This window comes from Notamacropus eugenii, chromosome 1, assembly GCF_028372415.1.
Source record: "Notamacropus eugenii isolate mMacEug1 chromosome 1, mMacEug1.pri_v2, whole genome shotgun sequence".
In the NCBI taxonomy this organism is placed as follows: Eukaryota; Metazoa; Chordata; class Mammalia; order Diprotodontia; family Macropodidae; genus Notamacropus; species Notamacropus eugenii.
In genome coordinates this window covers 480,181,445-480,205,982 of record NC_092872.1, presented here as the reverse complement: position 1 = coordinate 480,205,982, position 24,538 = coordinate 480,181,445, and the positions used below count along the sequence as shown (strand labels likewise).

Below are 24,538 nucleotides of genomic sequence, written 5' to 3'. Positions count from 1 at the left end.
TTTTTTAAATGATGGGTGAAATGTGGACATGACTGAAGGCTGTAGGGAAAGTAGCCAGTCTATCAGAAAAGAATAAAAGGACTGGCATGTGGTAAGAAAACTCACAAGAGGATTCAGTCAGTATGGCTATGTGACTTCTAGCAGTATTTAGCAGGATGGAAGCAGAAGCAGAGAAGGAAGATGATGCAAATAATTCAGGCTCTAGAAAGGAATGAGGCACATGCCTTAGGAGTAAGGGATTCGAGGGTCCAAGACAGTGTTAAAGTTGAACTGAAGCAAAGCCAGGATAGGAATGATGACATGGGAAAGCAGTCTGAGTTGGAGGTAGGATAAGGAGAGAGAATGGATTTAGGAGGGATAAAGCACAGGGAGGGCTGGAAGGACAGGTAGCTGTGGTCAGGTACAGGAATTTAAGAGTTACAGATAGAAGAGTTAAAACAGATACAGGGGATGATGATGAGATCAAGGGTATGACAGCCCTATGAGTCTAAGGTAGAATGAAGGTGAAGATCATGGGAGCTAATGAGACTGATGAACTAGAGACTAATATGAATAATGAACACATAATCAGAAAACACTAAAAGAACTTTATAATTCAAATTAATGTAATAATTAATCTTCGTTCAAAAGGAATAATGGTAAAACCAACTTCCTTTCTCTTGACAGAGAAATGATGGGGTACAGTTATAAAATGGTACATTACTATTAGACATGGTTTAGGTTGTTGTTTTGCTGAACTGTTTTTCTTTTATGTAAGGGAAGGTTCTATATGGAAGAATTATTGGAAAATGACAACAAAAAGCATTAATTTATTCAATGCAATTTTAAAAAATGTATTAAAACCCTATGATGCAGCTCAATTATACCTCAGGGAAAAAAATCATAGCCTTACAATCATACATTAGCAAAATACAAAAGAGAGGTTAATGAACTGAAAAGGCATTTTTAAAAATTAGAGAATTACTTAAGCCCAAAAAAAAAGAGTTACTTTTAAAAAGTAGAGGAGGAACAGCTAAATAGGGAACAAAAAAATCCCTAGAAATAATAAAACTAAAAGCTGATTTTAAAAAAGACTAATAAAATTGACCAATCCTTAGCTAATCTGAATAGAAAGAAGCTAACGAAAATCAATAAGTTAGCAAATGGCCAAGGTGAAGTCACAGCAAAACCAGAAGAAACAAAAAGCATAATGAGAACATATTATTGAGTTAGATGCTAAAAACAGAACACAAAAAATATAGAAATACCTCCAAAAAATATGTCTAAGCCACCAAAGTACCAGACAGAGATCATTTAAAAAGCCAGTCTTGGAAAAGGAAATGGATCTGGCTGTAAAGGGTCTGAACTTGATGGATTCACAGAGAATGGAGAATTCCATCAGACTTTTAACTATGTGGTTAGTACTCATACTTCACAAATTATTTTCAAAAATTAAGAAAGAAGGAAAGAAAGAACTCTACTAGATCCTTTTATGACCTAAGTATATTCTTGCTACTTAAGAACTAGGGAACAATAACACATGGAAAGAAAACTATAAGCCAATATCATTACTGAACATTGACTCAAAAATCTCAAACAAAATCCTATCAAACAGATTGCAGCAATTTATCTATGAAATCATTCATTATGGTCAAGTGACATTTATACCAGGGATACAAGGATAGTTCAACATTAGGAAAATAATTTACATAATTAGTCATGTTAAAAACCCAAACATCCAAAACTACATGATCATCTCAACAGATGCAGAAAAAGTCTCTAACAAAGTACAACACTCTTTCTGTGCTAAAATTCCTACAAAGTACATAGGCATAGAGAGATTTTTTTTTTTTACTATCATAAAAAAGCATCTACCTTAAACCAAAAGCAAGAATCATATGCAATGGGGACACACAAGAACCTTTTCCAAGAAATACAGGAATAAAGCAGATTCCCACTCTCTTCACTATTATTTGATATAGTCTGGAAATATGAGCAATAGCAGTAAGACGAAAGGAATTAAAGGAATAAAGACAGGTTAATAGGAAATAAAACTATTCCTGTTTTGCTGATGTTGTGATGATTTACTTCAAAAGCCGCAGGAAATCAGCAAAGATACTAATTAAGGCAAAGAACAGCTTCAGCAAAGTTGGAGGTTACTTAATAAATTTTCAAAAATCAACAGCGCTTTTATATAACAAAACACAAGAAGCAATAATAGAAAGGGAAATCTCGCTCCAAATAACTACCAAATCCATAAATTATCTGGAGAACAATCTCCCAAACCACATCAAAAAACCTGCATATATTCAACTCAATTACAAAGCACTCCTTAAAGAATGAAAGAAAAACCTACAAAACTGGAGGAATATTCAGTGCTCATGGCTAGCCTGTGCTAATATAATAAAAGTGACAAAACTACCAAAATTAATTTACACTTTTAATCCCAGACCAAGCAAATTTTACCAAGAGGATACTTCTCAGAATTGATAAAATAATAAAAAAATTTCATTTGGAAAAACAAAAGATCTAAAACATTAAGGAAAATAACAAAAAAGAAGTAACAATGAAGAGAAAATAACACTTTCAGTCCTCAAACTATATCATAAAATAGCAGTCATCAAAACATATGGTTAAAAACTTGAGAAATAAAACAATGGGACAATGGAGATTCAGAAATAATAGCATTCAATAACCCAGCATTTGATAAAGTAGAAAAAATAAGTTACCTAGGGAAAAACTGCCTATTTGATAAAAATTGCTGGGAAAACTGGAAAGCAGTTTGGCAGAAATTAGGCTTAGACCAACACCTTATGCCATACTCTACAAAACATCTTAAATGTATATGTGATCTTAATATGAAAGACCATAATATAAAAAGAAATTAGAAAAGAAACAGATCATGTATCTCTCACAAGAGACAGAAGAAATTACAAAAGACAAAATAATTACATGTATAACTGTATAAATAATAAATACTTGTACAAAATAATTTACAAAAATAAAAGAGTGATTACTTGAAACTGAAAAACTTTTATATAGACATCATTAATGCATCTAGTTTAAGAAAGGATCTAGCTAAATGGGAAAAAAAAATTTGTATTAAACTTTTCTGACAAGCGTTTGGTATCTATGACATATAAAGAATTTATAAATAGATATAAGGCTAATCTAATAGCTATTCCCCAACAGACAAATGGTCAAAGGATATGCACAAACAGATCTCAGAAAAGGAATGGTAAAGCATTCAAAGCCACATTTAAAAAAATCCTGGGGGGTGGAGCCAAGATGGCGGAGTAGAAACACACAAATACGCTAGCTCCCGAACCCAGAGCCCATGAAATGTCTGTAGTAAAGAGCTGCCAATAAATTCGGGAGCAGGAGAAGCCACATAACAGCGGAACGGACAAGATTTCTGTTCCAGAGAGCCTGAAAACCTCTCACAAAAGGTTCTTCGCGCTGCAGACTGGGAGCCGAGCACAGCCCTGCTGCGGCCGCCCGGTGCTGAGAGGAGCAGATCTGAGTGGGGAGCAGATCCAAGCAGGCTTCAGGGACAGAATCTCCAGCAGCCGCGCAGGTCCCTCCACCCACAGGTGACAAGGGTCGGTGAGAGGGTCTCTTTGGTGGGTGGAGAGGGGAGTGGGGCGCCCCCATAACTCAGGCCCCCTCGGGAGGCAGCAGCGGAGGCGGCAGCAGACAGGGGCTCCCAAAGCAGGCAGGAGCCTGGATCCATTGTTGAAGGTCTCTGCATAAACCCCCTGAGGGAACTGAGCCCATGAGGCGGCCCTGCCCCCAATCCGGGCAGCTGAACTTAATCTCACACTGAATAGCAGCCCTGCCCCCGCCCAAAGCCTGAGGCTGGGAAGCAGCATTTGAGTCTCACACCCCAAGTCGCTGGCTGGGAGGATCCGGTGGCAAGGTGGGTGTGAGGAGAATATTCAGAGCTCAAGTCACTGGCTGGGAAAATGCCCAGAAAAGGGGAAAAAACCAAGACTATAGAGGGTTACTTTCTTGGTGAGCAGGTTTCTCCTCCCCTCCTTTCTGATGAGGAAGAACAATGCTTACCATCAGGGAAAGACACAGAAGTCAGGACTTCTGTATCCCAGCCCACTCAATGGGATCAGACCTGGGAAAAGCTCAAAAAGAGCTCAGAAAAATTTGAAAATTATGTTAGAGAGGTGGAGGAAAAACTGGGAAGAGCAATAAAAGACTTGCAAGCAAAGTATGAACAGCAGATCAGCACCCTGCTAAAGGAGACCCAAAAAAATGCTGAAGAAAATAACACCCTGAAAAATAGGCTAACTCAATTGGCAAAGGAGGTTCAAGAAGCCAATGAGGAGAAGAATGCTTTCAAAAGCAGAATTAGCCAAATGGAAAAGGAGATTCAAAAGCTCACAGAAGAAAATAGTTCTTTCAAAATTAGAATGGAACAGATGGAGGCTAATGACTTATGAGAAACCAAGAAATCACAAAACAAAACCAAAAAAATGAAAAAATGGAAGATAATGTGAAATATCTCACTGGAAAAACAACTGACCTGGAAAATAGATCCAGGAGAGACAATTTAAAAATTATGGGACTACCTGAAAGCCATGATCAAAAAAAGAGCCTAGACATCATCTTTCATGAAATTTTCAAGGAAAACTGCCCTGAGATTCTAGAACCAGAGGGCAAAATAAATATTGAAAGAATCCACTGATCACCACCTGAAAAAGATCCAAAAAGAGAAACTCCTAGGAATATTGTGGCCAAATTCCAGAATTCCCAGGTCAAGGAAAAAATATTGCAAGCAGCTAGAAAGAAATAATTCAAGTATTGTGGAAATACAATCAGGATAACACAAGATCTAGCAGCTTCTACATTAAGGGATCGAAGGGCATGGAATAGGATATTCCAGAAGTCAAAGGAACTAGGACTAAAACCAAGAATTACCTGCCCAGCAAAACTGAGTATAATACTTCAGGGGAAAAATGGTCTTTCAATGAAATAGAGGACTTTCAAGCATTCTTGATGAAAAGACCAGAGCTGAAAAGAAAATTTGACTTTCAAACACAAAAATGAAGAGAAGCATGAAAAGGTAAACAGCAAAGAGAAGTCATAAGGGACTTATAAAAGTTGAACTGTTTACATCCCTACATGGAAAGACAATATTAGTAACTCTTGAAACTATTCAGTATCTGGGTACTGGGTGGGATTACACACACACACACGCACACGCACACACACATAGAGACAGAGTGCGCAGAGTGAATTGAATAGGATGGGATCATATCTTAAAAAAAAATGAAATCAAGCAGTGAGAGAGAAATATACTGGGAGGAGAAAGGGAGAAATGGAATGGGGCAAATTATCTCTCATATAAGAGGCAAGCAAAAGACTTTTTTAGTTTGGGGAAAAAGAGGGGAGGTGAGAGAAAAACATGAAGTTTACTCTCATCACATTCCACTAAAGGAAGGAATAAAATGCACACTCATTTTGGTATGAAAACCTATCTTACAATACAGGAAAGTGGGGGATAAGGGGATAAACAGGGTGGGGGGGACGATGGAAGGGAGGGCATGGGGAGGAGGGTGCAATTTGAGGTCGACACTCATGGGGAGGGACAGGATCAAAAGAGAGAATAGAAGTAATTGGAGGCAGGATAGGATGGAGGGAAATATAGTTAGTCTTCTACAACACGACTATTATGGAAGTCATTTGCCAAACTACACAGATTTGGCCTATATTGAATTGCTTGCCTTCTAAAGGGAGGGGGTAGGGAGGGAGGGAGGGAGGAAAAGAAGTTGGAACTCAAAGTTTTAGGAATAACTGTTGAGTACTGCTCTTGCCGCTAGGAAATAAGAAATACAGGTAAAGGGGTATAGAAAGTTATTTGGCCCAACAGGACAGAGGAGAGGATGGAGACAAGGGCAGAGAGGAATGATGGAGGAGAGAGCGGAGTGGTGATGGAGGCAATTGGAATGCTTGGTGTTTTGGGGTGGGGGGAGGGGACAAGGGGGGAGAAAATTTGGCGCCCAAAAATTCTGTGAAAATGAATGTTAAAAGTTAAATAAATAAATTAATTAATATAATAAAAAAAATCCTTCAAATCATTAATTATTAGAGAAATGCAATCAAAACAACTCTCAGGTTTCACCTCATATCCTGCAAATTGGCAAAAAAAAAACAACCCAAAAATGGCAACAGTAAATACTGGAAGAGTTATGGAAAGACAGACATTCAAATACATTGTTGGTGAAATTGTGAAAGGGTACAACCATTAGGGAAAGCAAATTGGAAATGTGCAAATAAAGTGACTAAAATGTATTTACATTTGAACCAGACACTACACTACTGAGCTTATACCCCAAGGAAAGCACTGATAAGAAAAAAAGCCCCTATAAACTCCAAAATATTTTTAGCAGCACTTTTTATGACAGCTAAGAATTGGAAACAAAATAGATGCTCATCAACTGGGGAATGGCTAAACAAATTATGGTACATGAATGTAATGGAAAGATTTATATGAACTAATATAGAGTGAAGTAAGCAGTCAAGAAAACCATATACACAGTAACTACAACCATGCCAATGAAAAGAACATAGCAAAAAATAAATAAAAAGTAAATGTAACAAAATAATAAAGATGAAGTAGAACTTGAATGCAGAGATAGATACTTCCCTCCTGTCCCTTTCATGTACACAGAGGTTCTATACTGCACGTTTTCAGATCTCAATTTATCCATCAGTTGTGCTTACTGTATGTCAGATGGGATGGTTCTCAGTAAGGGGCTGGGGAAGGAATACAAGGGATACTCTTGTGATGACGTAGGAAATTACTGCTCTTGTTTTTCAGTAATTCAGTTGCATCTAACTCTTCATAACCCCGTGGGACCATCGCATGTCAATGCTGTCCATGGAGGTTTCCTTGGCAAAGATACTGAAGTGGTTTGCTGTTTCCTTTTCCAGTGGATTAAGGCAAACAGATGTTAAAGGGTTTGTCCAGGGTCACACAGTTGGTAAGTGTCTGAGGCCAAATCTGAACTCGAGTCTTCCTGACTCCAGGCCCAGCGCTCTTCACTGAGCCAGCTAGATGACAGAAAATATCAATAAAAATTATTTTAAAAAATATTTATTAAACATCTATTATGTTCAAGGTACTGGGATAGATACTAAGGATCTGGAGATAAAAACTGAAAATGGTCCCACAGTTAAGGAGATGTTATTCTACTAACAAATGAAGAGATCAGGAAAAACCAAGTGTAAAAAGTGGCCCCAGAGCTGTCTTCAAAAAACATAAGGACTCCAGGTGATAGAAGTGGAATACAAGTACTCCAGGTCTGAGGTGTGGGTGGCCTGTACAGAGGCATTAGACACAGTATCAGGAATGCCAAAGAGCAAGAAGACTGTTTGACTTGAACACAGAGTTTGTGAAGAAGAACATGGCAAAAAAGCCTGGAAAGATAGGCTGGAGTTAGCTGTGAAGGGTTTTAGATTCTAAACAGAGGAGACTGCATTTTATCCTATAGGCAAAAAGGAGTCACAGATGGTACTTGAGTAAAGGAAAAATATGATTGCGCCCAGGCTTTAGGAATATCCATTTGAAAGCTGTATGGAAAATGAACTGAAGGAAGGAGAGCAATGATTTGATATTTCAGTAGTCCAAGTGATTAAGTTCTGAACTAGGACTGTGGCTATGTGTGTAAAGAAAGGGGAATGGATATGAAAAGTTTTGTTACCATAAAAATCAACAATTTTGGCAAAGAAGAAATAAAAACAAAATAGTTTCAATCTAATTTATTTAAGACAAGTTACTGAGGTAGAAAAATGAGGAACGAATAAAGGAACAGAATGAAGCAAACTCAAACTATCCCCATGTTCAACTGATTCAATCAACCTGGCACCAAAAGAGACTAGAAAGTTTCTAGAAGAGATTAATAATCACTCAAGGATTTAGCTTAATTATTCAAACAGAAAACCAAAAGAATAAGGAATGCCTGTTGCTACTATACTATGAAGCTCAATGGCCAGCCTGTAGAGCTTGCCCACCGGTACATATATGGAGGACACAGTAAAGGTGTACAACGAACAGAGCTCAGCTTTGAAGAGGAAAATAATGCTCAGGCTGGAGATAGTTTTGGAAATTGCATGGTGCCTCAAATAACTCAGGCTTCTTCCTGAAATAAAATCCATCTTTTAAACACTAATATTTTTTACTTATGTATTAATTAATAGACCAATGCACATTTATCAAACTCTACTATGTGCCAGGCACTGTGATGGCTATAAATGATAAAACATAACAGTCAGGAATCAAAATTACAGGTCATGGAAAGGACAACAACATATGGTGACTATGAGCAGGTTGTAGCATAGTACCAGTGAAGAATTATGCAGAAGAAACTGCATTTAAAGGATATTATTATTCCCCAATAGTTAAGTGGCCAAACAAATCTCAAAAGAATTACAAACTATTAACAACCATATAAAAGAATGTGACAAATCACTAATAAGAGAAATGAAGATCAAAAGTGAGGCTTCATTTCACCCAGAAAATCTACAGATACCAAAATATATGCACAATTAATGTTGGAAGGACTGTGGAAAGATGGGCTCATTAACTTATTATTAATAGAGCTGCAAGCTGGTAACTGCTCTGGAAAGTAAATGGAATTGTGCAAAAAGAAAGTGACTAAAATATCCATAGTCTTTGAGCAGAGATTGCACTGCTAAGGCATATATCCCCTGACCCCAGGAGGTCGTTGACAAAAAGAAAGGGGGACAGAATCACCATGTACACCACAACAGAAAAGGCTTTTGTAGTAGCAAAAGAATTGGAAACAAAGTTGGCGCCCATTGATCAGGAAATGGCTAAACTAGTCCATGAATGTGATGGAATATTACTGTAAGAAACAATGAAAATGATAAATACATAGAAGAAAAGCAGAGGAAACTTCTAGGAACCACTACAGAGGGAAAGAAGCAGAACCAGGACTGCAATGTACAAAATGTCGACAACATAAATAGAAACAAGAACAAAGCAACAGAAACTGAAAAAGGCAAAATTTAAAAGAACCAAGCTGGGCCCATAGGAGCAACTATTTTCTCCCACCTCCTCAACCCTCTCAATGCTCCTCACCCCCCTCCAGTTTCTGATAGAAATAGGAGATCATGAATATGGAATACTACATATTAGACTTTATGACTAGTTCTTTTTACCTTTTTTCTTCTTATTATAAAGGATGGCTATCTGGAAGGGGCAGAGGGAAGGAAAAAAAATGTAGGTGCTGCAAAAACAAAAGATATCAATAAAAAAGTCTATTTTAAAAATCAAGGCTATTATTTAGAGAAATGCAACCTGGAAAAGAAATTAGAACATTCATGGATTAAGAGTGAGGGTGAATGAGTGTTCCACTGGTATTCCAACAAATTCAAGAAATCTAGGGGAAGTCCAGCAAAATGAGGCAGGTGGACATACTACAGAGAATCATGGAAAGTCATGGATAAGAATCATATAGGATTAAAAGGTGAGGATGGGTTTCGATCCATACCACTGAAGGAGTGCCCACATTAGGAAATCACAGCCCAACTGAAATACATTGTATTTACTGAGCACTTTAACTGAGCTTTGTAAACTTTCTTCATAACACCAGAGCAAATAGTAAAAGGAGGATTTTTTTCCAATTTTCCAAATGAAGAAACAGGCTCACAGAGCCTCACGAGAAGTGACTTCCTCATGATTTCACATCTACTGTGTGTAATAGCCCAGTCATCTTGACCTCCAAGGAGTTATGCAAAAGACAGGATAATTTATATGAGTAAGATACTTTGATTTTTTTAGCCTAAGGGCAAAGAATTAAGGACCATGGTGCTACAGGGTTATAAATCTCTCCTATATGGCAAAGAGCCCATAAGATTTTGATTGACTTGAGACCCAGTTACACTCCCTCTCTTGAAGGATCATCTGGTAGATGGCTAAAACCTAACTTTTTTCATGTCCTGGGGACCCCCTAACCCCCTACTCCTGTTTCTCTCTTAGGCAGTCTATTGGGTTGACCCAGAAAGGGACCTTGTGTATACTTTCATTCCTGACCTATAGGCTTATCCAGGAAACACAGTATAAACATGCACCTACACAAATATTAGGCTGTGACCAGAACTGTTGGTGTTGCTGTTGATTAATTCATTCTTCTAGGAAACTTTGAGAGGATGTGGAAAAATAGGTTACATTAGATCCCACGGCTTGTTTTTTAGTCTATGTACAAGACAGTCATTCAAGTCAAGGGTCTTTAATCCCAACAGTTTCTGGTAAAGACTGGAAAATAATTTTTAGTTTAACAATAGAAACCCTGCCACCATTCTAGGACCCAAGAAGAACTTCAAGTCACTTTACTTCTAAGCTTCAGTTTCCTCATCTGAAAAATGAATGGTTTGTCTCTAAGGCCCTTGTTCACATTTTTGCCATCTTTGCCAATTTTCTGGTATGAGGTAAAACCTCAGAGTTTTGATTTGCATTTCTCGTTAGTAATTCAGAATGTTCTTTCATATACTCTTGGTGTCAGAAATCTCTTTACCAAATCCAAGAAAGCTCCTTAATGCTGCTCCTTAATGTCACCCTAGCCTGTCTTCACTTTAGTATCAAGTATTGAGAATTATTCTTTCATCTTGGAAAGATCCTAGTTTAAGGGAAAAGATGGTTTTCCCAATCCCACTTTCTAGAGGAAGAACTAGAGGCATTGTGCAGCTAAATGCTTTGCTGGTGTTCCTGCACTCAGATTCTAGTAGTAGAGTAAGTTCCTTCTGTTAGCCCTCCCATATCTGAGTAAAAAACTGTAGCATTCCATGTTTGGCCCCCAAAAAGAGATATAAGAAATGAGACAGCAACGGTATAGCACTTTGCAAACTGCAAAGAGTGCTACAAATGCTAGCTACCTCCCTTCTTTGCAGGGTGAGGAGAAAACTATGGGCATGGAATACTGCATATGGTATCAGACTTGGCTGCTTTGTTAGGTTAGTTTTGCAGAACTTTTTTCTTCTTTGTTATAAGGACATAAGGGATAGCCCGCAGGGAAGAGAGAAGAGAGGAGTACATTGGGAAATGAAGGTGAAGTAAAAAAAAAAAAGATATAAATAAACATTTCAAAACATAAACAAAAAACCAATAACATGATTCTTTAGTGGCAAGGGCTTAAGAAATATTAGTCCTGAAACCAAGGGGCAGGGCCCTTAGCTCCTGTGAATAAGCCCACTGGCCTGTCAACCAGGGTAAAACAGGAATCAAACACATTAGAAATACTCAATTACAAGCCACAAGCCATAGAGCCAGAAGGGAGTCCTAGAGATAATGTAGCAATTTGACCTCTAAATTTTAAAGAAAAATAAACCAGACCCAAGAGAAGTGAAGTCACTTGTCCAAGATCACACAGGTAATAAGGACAGAACCAGAATTCAAACTGGTCGTGTGCTTCCTAATCCAGTGTTCATTCTACTGTACCCTATAAACTTCAATCTGAAATTCCAAAGATAAGACAAAACTGGAGACAGCCATGGTGTGGTATATTTAGAGTCTATTTTTCACTAGCTACTTCATTAGGTTACTATGGAGTTGAACTGAAATAACACACTTTGTAAATAAAACATTAGAGAAATCTTGGAAGGGTTGTGGAAAGATAAGCATACAAGTACATTGTTAGTGCACTGAACCCAACTGATCCATGCTATTATGATGATGCTGGGTGGAGGACAGACTGTAGCTGACTGTTGCCACGTTCTAGCAACAGTTTAGTCCTCCTAGACTCAGAGACACTGAGTCTAGTATTTGTCCTCCTGGCAGAGAGGAGGATACTTCAGAGAGGAGAATCTTGCAAGGTAGTTAACTTGATCAACTGTACAAAGTCCAGACACCTCCTTCGTCCCAAAATCCCCATCAGGCCAGGCCAGCCAAGAAATTTATTCCCTGTATCTTGGCCAGCTCTTTCATACTTACACAAAAGGTAGGCTCATTAGGAAATATCTAGGCCAAGAAGTGAGAAAAATAAAAAGAATCATAAAAGGGCAGGAAGAACACAAAAGTTATCCAAAGTTCTTCAAGAAGGCAGAACTGTATCGAACCCTACATTTTCTCCACATATACAACCATGTCAGCTCAGCCAGGAAACAATATCAAAATTAGACACTCTTTGCAGAAAGCCTTAGACAGCAGTCAATCACTAAAAGATCCTAAGGTACCCTGGCTACTCCATGTTACAGTCCTTCAATTTCAGGGATAAGGTCAACATTCCACATCCCTTATTCTTCTCCACCCACTCAATGGTCTGACCTCAGAGCAGAACAAGTGAGAGAGAGAGAGAGAGAGAGAGAGAGAGAGAGAGAGAGAGAGAGAGAGAGAGAGAGAGAGAGAGTGTGTATGCGTGGGAGGAGGGAAGGGGCAAGCTCCTATTCAGACAAGTCTACTCCATTACAGTACCTTCTTGGACCAGTTGCTTAGTCAAAGTTTCCACCTCTGAGAGGCAGGGATGTCACTAATGATGAGAAGGATTGATGAGAAAAAGAAACCCTGCTAAATCCTAAGAGCACTGAACACAAAGAAGGCTAATTTTGACTTTTACTGCCTTTCCCCAGCTCCTATTTCTTTTTTTTTTGCACTTTAATAGTACTTTATTTTTTCCAATCACATGCAAAGATTGTTTTCAACGTTCATTTTTGTAAGATTTTGAGTTCCAAGTTTTTCTTTCTCCCTCCCTTCCCTCCCCTCTTCCCAAGACAGCAAGCAATCTGATACAGGTTATATATGTGCAACCATGTAAACATATTTCCACATTAGTCATGTCATGGAAGAAGAATCAGAACAAAAGGAAAAACCACAAGAAAGAAAAAACAGAAACAAAACAAAGAGAAAATAGTCTGCTTTGATCTGCATTCTGACTCCATAGTTCTTTCTCTGGATGTGGATAGCATTCTCTGTCACAAGTCTTTACGAATTATCTTGGATCATTGTATTACTGAGAAGAGCTAAGCCTATCACAGTTGATCCTCCCACAACGTTGCTACTGCTGTATACAATGTTCTCTCCTGGTTCTGCTCATTTCACTCAGCATAAGTTCATGTAAGCCTTTCCAGGTTTTTCTGAAATCTGCCCCCTCATCATTTCTTACTGAACAACAATATTTTGTTACACTCATCTACCACAACTTGTGCAGCCATTCCCCAACTAATTGGCAGCCCCTTGATTTCCAAATCTTTGCCACCACAAAAAGAGTTGCTGTAAATATTTTTGTACATGTGGGTCTTTTTCCCTTTTTTATGATCTCTTTGGGATACAGACTTAGTAGTGGTATTGCTGGATCAAAGGGTATGCACAATTTAATTACTTTTTGGGTATAGTTCCAAATTGTTCTCCAGAATGATTGGATTAGTTCACAACTCCACCAACAATGAACCAGTGTTCCAATTGTCCCACATCTTCTCCAACATTTATCATTTTCTTTTTCTGTCAATATTGGTCAATCAGATAGTGAGGTGGTACCTTAGAGTTGTTTTAATTAGTATTTTTTTAAAGAATAGTGAATTATGATCAACTCCTCTTTCTGAAGCTCCCCAGAGTCAATCTCTACAACTCACCAAGCTATTCACCAGCTGCCTACTCATCAGACCCTGAAACCTGCTGTCAAGTCAAGAACTAGGTGCTACTCCTTGGTGACCAAGTTCTTTCCTCATCTATCACTAATTTCCTAATCCTCACAGCCCACCAGCCAGCATTCTCTCTACTAGAAGGCTTTCCCTCCTATCACTATCACTTTTAGCCTCATCCTTTTCAGAAGAGTCCCTGTTCTCTCTCTTCTCTAGCTTGGCCTCTCAAATGTCTTAAATCCAGAAGCTCTTTAAAAAAAAAGTTCTGATGCCTGTGGCTGTTTGTATTATAGTCATTTCCCAATCTACTCCTCTGACCATTAAACTCTCTTTCTCTCTGTGATTTTATTGGGAACTTCAGGTAAGGCATTCCCTCTACCAATGCAGATGTGCAATCACTCTACAACACAAATCTTAGTTTCCTGGGTCACTTGAGGTTAAATGACTTGCCCAGGGTCAACCAGCCAGTCTATCAGAGGCAGGACTAGAACCCAGGTCCTTGAGGAAAGGAGGCCAACACTCTGTCCACTAAATCACTCTACCTTTACAGAATCCTCCCTTTTAAGAAGGACAATCAGTTAAGCAGAACAGAACCACAAAGTGTGATAGCATGGACACAACTCTGCACCTGCTGACCTTCACCCAACTTTATATACTTTATACTTTTCTTACATTTTTTGAGTGATTGCTCATCTTTTCTAGGGATCACGATTATTCATTACAATAAATCTGAGTTTGGATGCCTCAAGTGTTACTTTCATTTACATCACTGGAGTCATCACAAATACTGTTCTGCTCTTCCTTTCTCCATTCATATAAGTTTTCCTGTGTTCCCCTGAATCACTCATCTTTGTCATTTCTTACCATACAATAGCATTCCATTACACTAATAAACTACATTTGTTCAGCACTCAACCCGTCACCCACTTTGCTTCCAATTCTCTGCCACTGACAAAGTGCAATTAATATTTCGGTATTCAGGGAATCTATCTGTCTCTGGACCTTCTCAGTCTAAAGATCAAGATGGCTTTTTCATCTTTGTCAGTTTGACAGGTGTGGAATGAAACTTCATGGTTGTTTTAACTTACATTATACCTCTTTAGTGATTTGCCCTATCTTTGTCCATATAGTTACCGCTGGTTTGTCTTTTCTTAAACTGTTCAGATCCTTTGATCATTTATTTTACTGGAGAAATCTCTTACCTCTTAAAAGTTAGTTTCTCTTATTCTCCCCTCTTTCTTATGTCTTTGTTTAAAAGATAGCTTTCAGGGAGGAGAAAAAAGGAAGGGGTGCCTTAGAAAACATAAATGATATAAAAAGAAGGTATCAGAAATGGTCAAAGGATATGAACAGGCAATTTTCAGAGGAAGAGGTTAAGGCTATCTATAATCATATGAAAAAATGCTCTAAATCACTATTGGTTAGAGAGATGCAAATCAAAACAACTCTGAGGTACCACATCACACCTATAAGATTGGCAAACATGACAGAACAAGAAAATGATAAATGCTGGAGAGGATGTGGGAGAGTTGGAACACTAATTCATTGTTGGTGGAGCTGCGAGCGCATCCAACCATTCTGGAGAGCAATTTGGAACTATGCCCAAAGGGCTACAAAAATGTGCATACCCTTTGACCCAGCAATATCCCTACTAGGACTATATCCCCAAGAGATCATAAAAATGGGAAAGGGTCCCACATGTACAAAAATATTTATAGCAGCACTCTATGTAGTTGCCAAAAACTGGAAGTCAAGGGGATGTCCATCAATTGGGGAATGGCTGAATAAATTATGGTATATGAATGTAATGGAGTACTATTGTGCCATAAGAAATGATGAACAAGAAGACTTCAGAGAGGCCTGGAAGGACTTATATGACCTGATGCTGAGTGAAAGGAGCAGAACCAGGAGAACTTTATGCACAGCAACAACCACAGTGTGTGAGAGTTTTTTCTGGTAGACTTAGATTTTTGTAATAACACAAGAACTTCTTACCAAAAAAAAAAAAAATCCCAATGGAGGATCTCAAGGCAAAATGCCTGCCACACTCAGAGAGAGAAATATGGAAGTCACTCACATATTGTAGCAGATCATGTTTGTGTATGTGTATGTGTTTGTGTATCATGTTCTGATTTGTTATACGATTTCTTTCATTTATCTTAGTCTGACTACATAGCATGACTATAGTGAAAATATACTCAATAGGAAAGTATATGTAGAATCTATACAGAATTGTATGCAGTCGTGGGGAGGGAGGGGGGTAGTGGCGGGTAGGTGGGGGGGATAAAATCACAATTGTATGGCAGTGATTGCTAAACATTACAAAATAAAAAAAAAATATGGAAAAAAAAAAAAAAAGAAGGTATCAGTAATTACTTAATTAAAAAAAGACTTAGTTCCCTTCTGGGGAAAACTTACTCCATGCTCCAAAAAACGATTTGGAAAGGATCTATAAGGGGAAAAAAGATGAAAACCTGAAGGATACATATTTTTAAAAAGAGAGAAAAAGAAATTCAGTTCACTGATCCTCAGGCTTGGCTCTTCTATTATTTCTAATTCCCTCAGAACTACATCTATCACTTTGAGATTGTAAAGCTCCTATGAGTTAGGGAAGGCAACTCAACAATGGACCCCACATTGTGTTATGGACATTTCATTTGCCTCCTGTAGTGCCCAGCACAGCATCTGATACACCTGTAGGTGATAGCAAATATAATCCATTTGAAGAGGAGAAGAGAGACAAGGGGAAGGGAAGAGGAAGAGAGGAAGGTGAAAACAAGGAAAGGTCTCTGAGGAAGTATCAAGTCTGAAAAGGAAGAATAAGAGTAGACAATCTTTTTAAAAAGTGATGCTACTTGATTTTTAAGTTCGTTAAAAAAAAAAAGTGCTATTGACTCCAATTCTCCCAGTATGCCAGAGTGTTCTTAATGAAATCAAGACTCTCACTGGGTAGGTAGGAAGCAGGAGGCAGCAGCAATCAATAAAAGGTGGAGAAAGAGCCAGAAGGTCATGAGGTAGAGCACAAGAATCTCTAAGTAGTGTTTTGAAATGGCAGGTGGGATTACTTAGCTACAAAGAACTTCTTGGATATATAAAAGTGGTAGGAACCAACCAGCTGCTGAGGTAAGGTCACTCATTTTCCCTAGAGGACTGTAAATTGGCCCCCGTCAAATCTGTGTTGTTTGGCTATAGTAGTTGTCAGTTTCCAGGCCATTTTAGCAGGGCCTAAGTCTCTAGAGATCACTTGATGCATCTATTCCCACAAGAATTATGCAAAAAAATCCTCCAAATGGAGGTGCTGCTTTTGAGGAGGCACCAACTAGCTAGCCCCATCCCAGCTGGCTGACTCACCCCTGTTCTTGCTAAAGAGGTCTATGAATTTTCTTTTTAAAAATACCAATCCTTGGAGCCTCTAACCACCTGGAGACCCTTTGTGTTCACTAGCAGTCCCCAGGTCACCCTCTGAGAAATGACTTTGATGACTTCTTCTCACACTTAGAATTCCATAAGAATAGGAGCAAGAAAGGAAGAGAAATTTAAAGTTTAATCTCTCTACTCATGCACTAGGGAAGCATCAGATTCCAACATATGTCATACATCTACTGAATGAATCCTAATGTACTCAGAATCTTTACCTGGGGCTAATTCAATAATGTAGAAAATAGGGTGGGGATTGTGAAGACAGAGACACAGACTCTGAGATTGCTGCTAGGAAGATGTCACATATATTATACTAATTCTGGGCACCTTGGGTAGCATGGACCACCAGGCCTAGCAGCATAATGGGTAGTCACATTGGCATGGTGGTAAAGGAAGGAAAACTCCAAGAGTGAGGACAGGACCCCTAAGTATACATCATGTACTATCTCACAGGACTATGGAGAATCACACATGGAAGAACACCTGGAGAGAAGTCTCCTCTCCATTTCAGCTCTCTGAGGTAACACCCTGGTCATCCTGTGATAGTTACTGCTTTTGTATACATTCAAATGTCAACAGTATTAATCCAATGTTATTTGTTTCCATCACTCCTTACCGCAACCCATCTCTCTAGGATTTATATCCAGGAGGGGCAGCAAGACTTAATTGTGGATTAAATGAATAGGAATTTGCTTCTAATAAAGAAACCGCCCAAATGTGCCCCAACCAACAGGTTCCTAACTCACCTGAACAGAACTTTTGATTGGGCTTTGCTACCTGAAGGCCTAGGTAAACAGCACACTTCTGTTTAAGCAGAAAGAAAGAGTGTGACTGAAAAAGATCCCCAGAAAAATGCTGTCCACATCCAGAGAAAGAACTTTGGAGTCTGAATGCAGATGGAAGCATACTATCTGTTCTCCTTTTCTTTCATTGTTTTGTTTTGTTTCTTCTTTCTTGTGGTTCTTCCCATTGGTTCCAATTCTTCTTTACAACATGACTGATGTGAAAATGTTAAATCTGAATGTACACGTAGAGACTACATTAGATTGCATGCCACCATGGGGAAGGGGAGAAAATTTAAAATTCAAAATCTAATGAAAGTGAATGTTGAAGACCAAAAATAAATAAATGTTTAAAATAAATTAAATTAAATTAAAAAAAAGAAAGATTCTCAAGCTGGACGAGGAGGAGAAGCTCCCATCCCTCAATCCTCTCTAACTCAGAGCTAGAAGAAAAGGAAGGCTGGAACAATTCATTTCCAGGTATATTTCTGTAACACTTTCCCAGGAAAGAATCATTTCTAAGAAGTCATTTTTTAGTATAAGTTGGATAAGGGTTATTAGGTCACCTGATCCTTAACCCAGGATGAAGTCAGTCGGTGGACAGGGAATAGTGGACACAGAAATACACAATGCCCTCCCCATCTCCCCCACACATGCCTACAAACTGGAAAGACACAAAGGCAGACACTGATGGGGGCACTGCTTTCGTTTCCTTCTAGTTGGAGGGAGCTAAAAGAGACAGGAAGGGTTGTGTCCCCCATGCAGAGTCCACCAGACATCACTAAGAGCAACTTCCAAGCAAATGGTACACGTAGATAGCCCCAGGTTACCCGCACCCAATTGTGGGGTGAGTCAACCAGCTGGGATAGGGCTAGTGCTTCCTGATTAGATCCTTTCCCCACTTCCCTTGCACCCCCAGGAACAGCCACATCCTCTGCTCACTATAGAAGTGAGATCTTATACATTGAGCTGATTACAGTCCTATGCCAAATTTTAGCTCAAGTGATTCTTAGAACTGCATTCAAGTCTTGAAACAGGTTTTCCTTTTTAGCAAACTTATTGAAAGAAGCACTGGTATTTACATGGTGGGAACGTTGAGTAAGAGGCACCAATCTCTTCCTCTTATCAACTCCCCACCTCCCTTTCTTTGCCAAAGCTACCTTGTATTCCAAACACAAACACACTATCCCCCTTTGCTCTCTCCAAGCGGCCAGACTTTGGCTTCAGGACAAGGGCAGCAACCAGGCTCAAAGCCCCTCTGACAAGTAGCTACAGAAGATCAGCAAGAGAGAGTTCTTAAATCTACCTGAGTACTTTAAGATCCTGCAACTATATGTCCTAGAAGGCTCCCTCTCCTAGGCCTACCAGAGACAAGAAATGGTCCCATTTCCCAGAATCAAAAGAAATTTAGGTCTCATTGAGAGTCCATTAAAGGTAGTACCTGCAGAGCTGTTTAACTGATCCTCTGGGAATGTACACACTGAGTCATCAAAGAGCCTGTCCTGACAAGCAAGGAGAAAGAGCCGCTTACCTCAGAGTCAACTAAGGCTTCCTAGATGGATAATGAAATGCCCAAATGACTTCCCCAGTAATGGTGTATGTAGCCTCTTCTCCCTCCATGATCTTGGAGAACAGGACAAAACTACTCTTCCACAAATTCAGAACAATCTCAAGCTGGATATAAGGACAGAGATTGTAAAGGCAGGTCCAATGCCTTTTGGCTCCTGACACCTACAATCTCTCCTTGCTCTAGACCCAGCTTTCAATGACAAGACAGACCACTCTTCCTTCACCTGATACCAGAAACAACTTCCTGATGCCAACAGTAAGTAAAGGCAGCTTCCTAGGGATTCTATTACAGAGATACTTGGTAGAATGATGCAAGAGGAGAGAGATCAAAGCCAGTCTTTCACACCAACAGATGATCAAGCCATTCATCATCCCTCATCACTCCTTAAAGGCTTGGCAATTAGGACTCTGGGGGCATCCAGGTGGCATGGGAAAGCGATGGAATTTTACAACCACTTTTTACTCCATTTGAATGCCACTCTGGGTGTGAAGCTAAACTGTATCAACACATTTAATCTTGAGGTTTCAAGCACTCCAGAGACCTTTAAACACAAAACATACTCACTCAAATAAAACAGTAAAGAACATTAGCAAAGAAATCCAAAAAGAGTAAAAAACTTGTCTAATTAAAGAAAGGCCTCAACCCTTCTAGAAACCTCTCCCACCCCCTCCTCCAAGGAAGAGCCCAGCCCCTTGATGACATCACTAAGAAACAAGCAACATCACCCCACCCAACCCCACAAGGACAACTCAGCAACTTCAGCTATGTGATGGAGCTGAACTAGCCCTGAATTTGGAGTCAAGAGCTCCAAGTGCCCATCCCCACCTGCTACTTGTGACCTGAGTGACCTAGGGCAAACCACTTCATCTCCTTGGGCTTCAGTTCCCTCATCTGTTAAATAAAGGGTTGGACTAGATCTGATTCTCTTAATAATCTTAAGAATTATCACTCAGTCTAGACATTCTGCTGTGCTTCTAGAAAGAAAAACTGGGTTCAGATGTCAAGAGTAAAGGTGAATTCCACTAGAGAAGGAATTAGAGACAGAGACTAGAACTGGATCTCCTGAAGGATCTCTGACAATATGTGTCCCATGTTAGAAGATAAGAATAGGCATCAAAGAAAAGGAAGAGTGAACACCAAAGGAGGGCTAAAGTAAACTTTTGAAAACATCCTTAGGCAAGAAGAGAAATCCTAAGAATAACATACAAGCAAAGGATTTTGTGGCTCTCCCCAGATCCTTCCAAACTACCATACACTCCTCCCTCCATAAATAACAAGTTTCTCCACAGTGCTCCCAACCAAGACATTATATTGACATAGTTTATAAATATCAGCAAGGCTTTGAAACCTCCCTAGGATTTCCCATAACCACCCAAGAAAGGACTCCCAAACCAGTCACACTCTCCCATCTTTAAAAAGGTAAATACTTCTTTGCCCAAAATGCTACAAAAATGTGCATGACCCAGCAATACCACTTCTAGGACTGTATCCCCAAGAGATCATAAAAATGGGAAAGGGTCCTACATGTACAAAAATATTTATAGCAGCTCTCTTTGTGGTGGCCAAGAACTGGAAATCAAGGGGATGCCCATCAACTGCAAAATGGCTGAATAAATTGTGGTATATGAATGTAATGGAATACTATTGTGCTATAAGAAATGATGAACAGGAAGACTTCAGAGAGGCCTGGAAACACTTATATGAACTGATGCTGAGTGAAACGAGCAGAACCAGGAGAACCACGTACATAGCAACAACCACAGTGTGCAAGGATTTTTTCTTGTAGACTTAGAACTTCATTGCAATGCAAGGACTTAAAAAATTCCCAGTAGTTTCTTAAGACAAAATGCCTTCCACATCCAGAAAAAGAACTATGGAATTCAATCGTGGAATGTACCAGATCATTTTCTTCTGTACAACATTTTGGTTTGTTTTATGATTTCTCCCATTCATTTTAATTCTTTTATGCAACATGGCTAAGGTGAAAATGTATTTATTAGGAATGTATAAATAGAACCTATTTAAAATTGTATGCTGTCTCAGGGAGGGAGGGGGGAAGGAGGGGGAAGAAATGTGGAAGTGATTGTAGAACACTGAAAACAAATAAAATAATAATAAAAAATAAAAAAAAAGTGGAAGAATTTCAAAGTACTCTCTGAATAAAAAATTTTGAAGGGGAAAAAAAAGGTAAATACTTGAAATTTAAAATTTAAAAAAAAAATCTCTGTTAGCACAAGAAGTGATCATAACCAAAATGTGCTCCAAGATCAAATTTGTCTCTCTGGGATGAGAATGTTGCTATCAGGGACTGTTTGGTTCTCAGAGGAAATCACACTACCAAGCTAGACACCGCATTTCTCTTTCTCTGGCCACCAGCATTTGCTTCTCAGGGAAAGCAATATGGACTGGAACCCATACTGTCTCAGCCAGGATGTCCCTGGACGTTAGAAGGAATTCTTACCCAAGAAAAGCAAGATGCTCTGCTTCCTGCCTTGCCTCCCTGCTGAGAGGAATGGCAGAGATTACAGCCCCTGACCTCTGCTTCCCTGGGGGTAGAGAGTGCCTAGAAAACAAGCAGGAAACTCCTGCTGGGCAAGACTAAGATTGGGTGATCTTGTTCCTAACAAGCAAGAAAGCCTGAGAAGTCACACTAGACTTAGACACAGTTTCCTTTTTGTTGCTCCAAATCCTGATAACAAATAACAAAATCCAGATTCAAGGATGGGAAAGAGAGACAGGATTTCAGCCACAGCCACTTAAGAGTCATCAAGATGAACTCTCAAAGACCCATTCTACATGACTGGGTCTATGTAAAAGATCTCTCAATATACTTAATTTTCACATTTAAGTAGTATACTAATAACCAGATAAAATAAAATCAAAGAAAAAGAATTACTCTACTTCTAATTTCCACCAGAATTCCAGAGTAATACAGTGATAGACACCAGAGGAACATAGAGATTGTTGTCCTTTGCCCTCAACCACACTCAAGCCTTGCATAAGACATTTCAGTTCCTTTCCATTCGTGCTTAGAGCCCCAATAAAATTTAACTGGCTTTCCTGCCCCTGAGGCTTAAAAGTCAAGGGGGAACATAAGAAAGGAAGCCAGGGCACTTACCTTGCAGCTGGTTTTGCTATCTACACTTCAGTCCTCTGTGCTGGAGTTGGACAGCATCTGTATGGACTGGATTCTGATTTGGTTCTGAAGCGCCACATTCCCCAAGAGCCATGGAAGCAGCCCCCCTGTAAGGAAATAAGAACCCAGCATCAATAAACGAGGTACCAGGAACCAGCAGCCCAAACCAGGGATAAGAACTCAGAGGACCAGGACTCTACTGCCCAGAGCTGCTCTCAACTATATCTTAAAGTGGGTTAACCTGTACCTCAATGCCCCTTTTAGCTATAAAATGGGCATAATCTTTGCTTTATGGATGTCACAAAGGAATAAGGTCCTGGCTAGTTACTCTAAAAGAAAAAAAATTCCAGGAATTATTATTGCCAAAATTTCCTAAGGAAGATGGTATTCCATAGCAAAGGAAGACAAACCTCAAATAGTGGGAATGCTGCCAGGTTGGGATTAGAAGTTAGGGAGCAGATGGTTTAGGGAAAGATTCCTTCTGGGATTTAAAGCAGAATCAAGGCCCTAAAGTATATCATCTTCCAGTTGTTAGACTCTGTCCCCTCTCAAATTATCTTAAATTTCTATACCTCCAGTACATGTAGGCTCCTTAGAAGGTAGACCTGTTTCATTTGTGTTTTTGTATCTATCCCCAGTGCCTTGCACACAGTAGGTACTCAAATAAACATTTCTTGATCCGTACTCTACTCTGTGGAAGTATTTAATGAATGTTTGGTAAATGATTCACAGAATCTCAGAGTCTGAAGTGACTTCAGAGGTCATTTAATCCAAACTGCATTTAGGTAGGGATCCCTTTCCTCTTTCCCCTCCACTAGCAAATGATCCCTGATGTGCTCTTCCAGTACCCACAAGAAAACATCTAGGGACTGGGGAAAAACTGACTGCTTAAGGCAACTCCTTCTACTTTTAGACAACTCTGATTTGTAGGAAGTTTTTCATTTCATCAAAGTAAGATCTTTCCTCTCCACAACTTCTATCCATTACCACTAGTAGTTTTACCGTCTGGAAACAAAAAGAACAAATTTAATCTTCTTTCACCTACTTCAAGAGAGCCTCTAAACAATACTTGGACCATCTGTGCTTTCCTCTGACCAGTCTTAAGCTAGAATGTTTTAAGATGTCTCAGTAATTAAGCAAGATAGAGTTATTTCAACTCTGTGAACCCAACCTTATGAGGTATGGGGAGTTATTTCCCATTCAGGGGGATGTCCGGGGAAAAGGGAAGTAACTTTTTAAGACTTTTCCCCATAAAGTAAGGTTGAAACAACCTCACTTTGCTTAATTGTTGGGTTATCCTAATATGGTCTGTCTTGAGACTGTCCAGTGAAATGCAGTGAGCACACACACATAGAACATCACTTCAACCTCATTTCCTCTGGGATAAACCATCTGTCCTTCCACACCCAAAAACCTTTGCTTATGGGAAGAATTTGACCTTCATGCCTATGATGCTAATATGACCCTGCCATCTGCATTGCCAGGCTCTGCAGAACTGCCCCCTCATGACAACTTCTGAAAAACCAGCTTTCTATATGCAGGACACATCACATCCCTCTGTTTTCTAATCAGAATACTTTACTGACCAGCTGGCTTTTCAGAGAGGAGGTAATATGGTATAGTGGAAAGAGAACTGGACAAAATCAGATGACCTAGGTTTAAATCCTCACTCTGCAACTTACTAATTATTCAACCTTCAATAAATTGCTTCCTCACTTTAGCCTTCAGGTTGCTCACCTGCAAAATAAGTGAATTGAACTAAATAAGATTTAAAATTGACCGTTTCAGCACTAAGTCCTATCATCCTGTGAGGCCGGGATGTTATTTATTGGGAAGCAGCATAGATGCTTCAGACAGATACAATAAATGCTAAATTTAACAGGAAAGAAGAAGAAAGCACAAGGAGATTTTTTAAACCATGTGCCAATTTCAATTTAACCTATGTTTCCTTTCCCATTTGTTCTCCTGTCAACCCCTAATGCAAAGACTTCCATGAGAGCAGGGAATAGAAGAAGAAAGGACTTTCCCAAATAGAAATACACT

General features: G+C 39.2%; 1 protein-coding gene across 3 annotated transcripts in view; it reads right to left on the bottom strand.

Moving 5' to 3' along the window:
• LRRC8A (leucine rich repeat containing 8 VRAC subunit A) overlaps window positions 1-24,538 on the bottom strand; it is a 42,281-nt gene that overhangs the window by 15,640 nt on the left and 2,103 nt on the right. For all 3 annotated transcript variants that reach the window (XM_072632615.1, XM_072632613.1, XM_072632614.1), the window contains one exon: window positions 22,478-22,602. The gene's annotated coding sequence lies outside the window, so the exon portion shown is untranslated. The remainder of the gene's footprint in view (window positions 1-22,477; window positions 22,603-24,538) is intronic.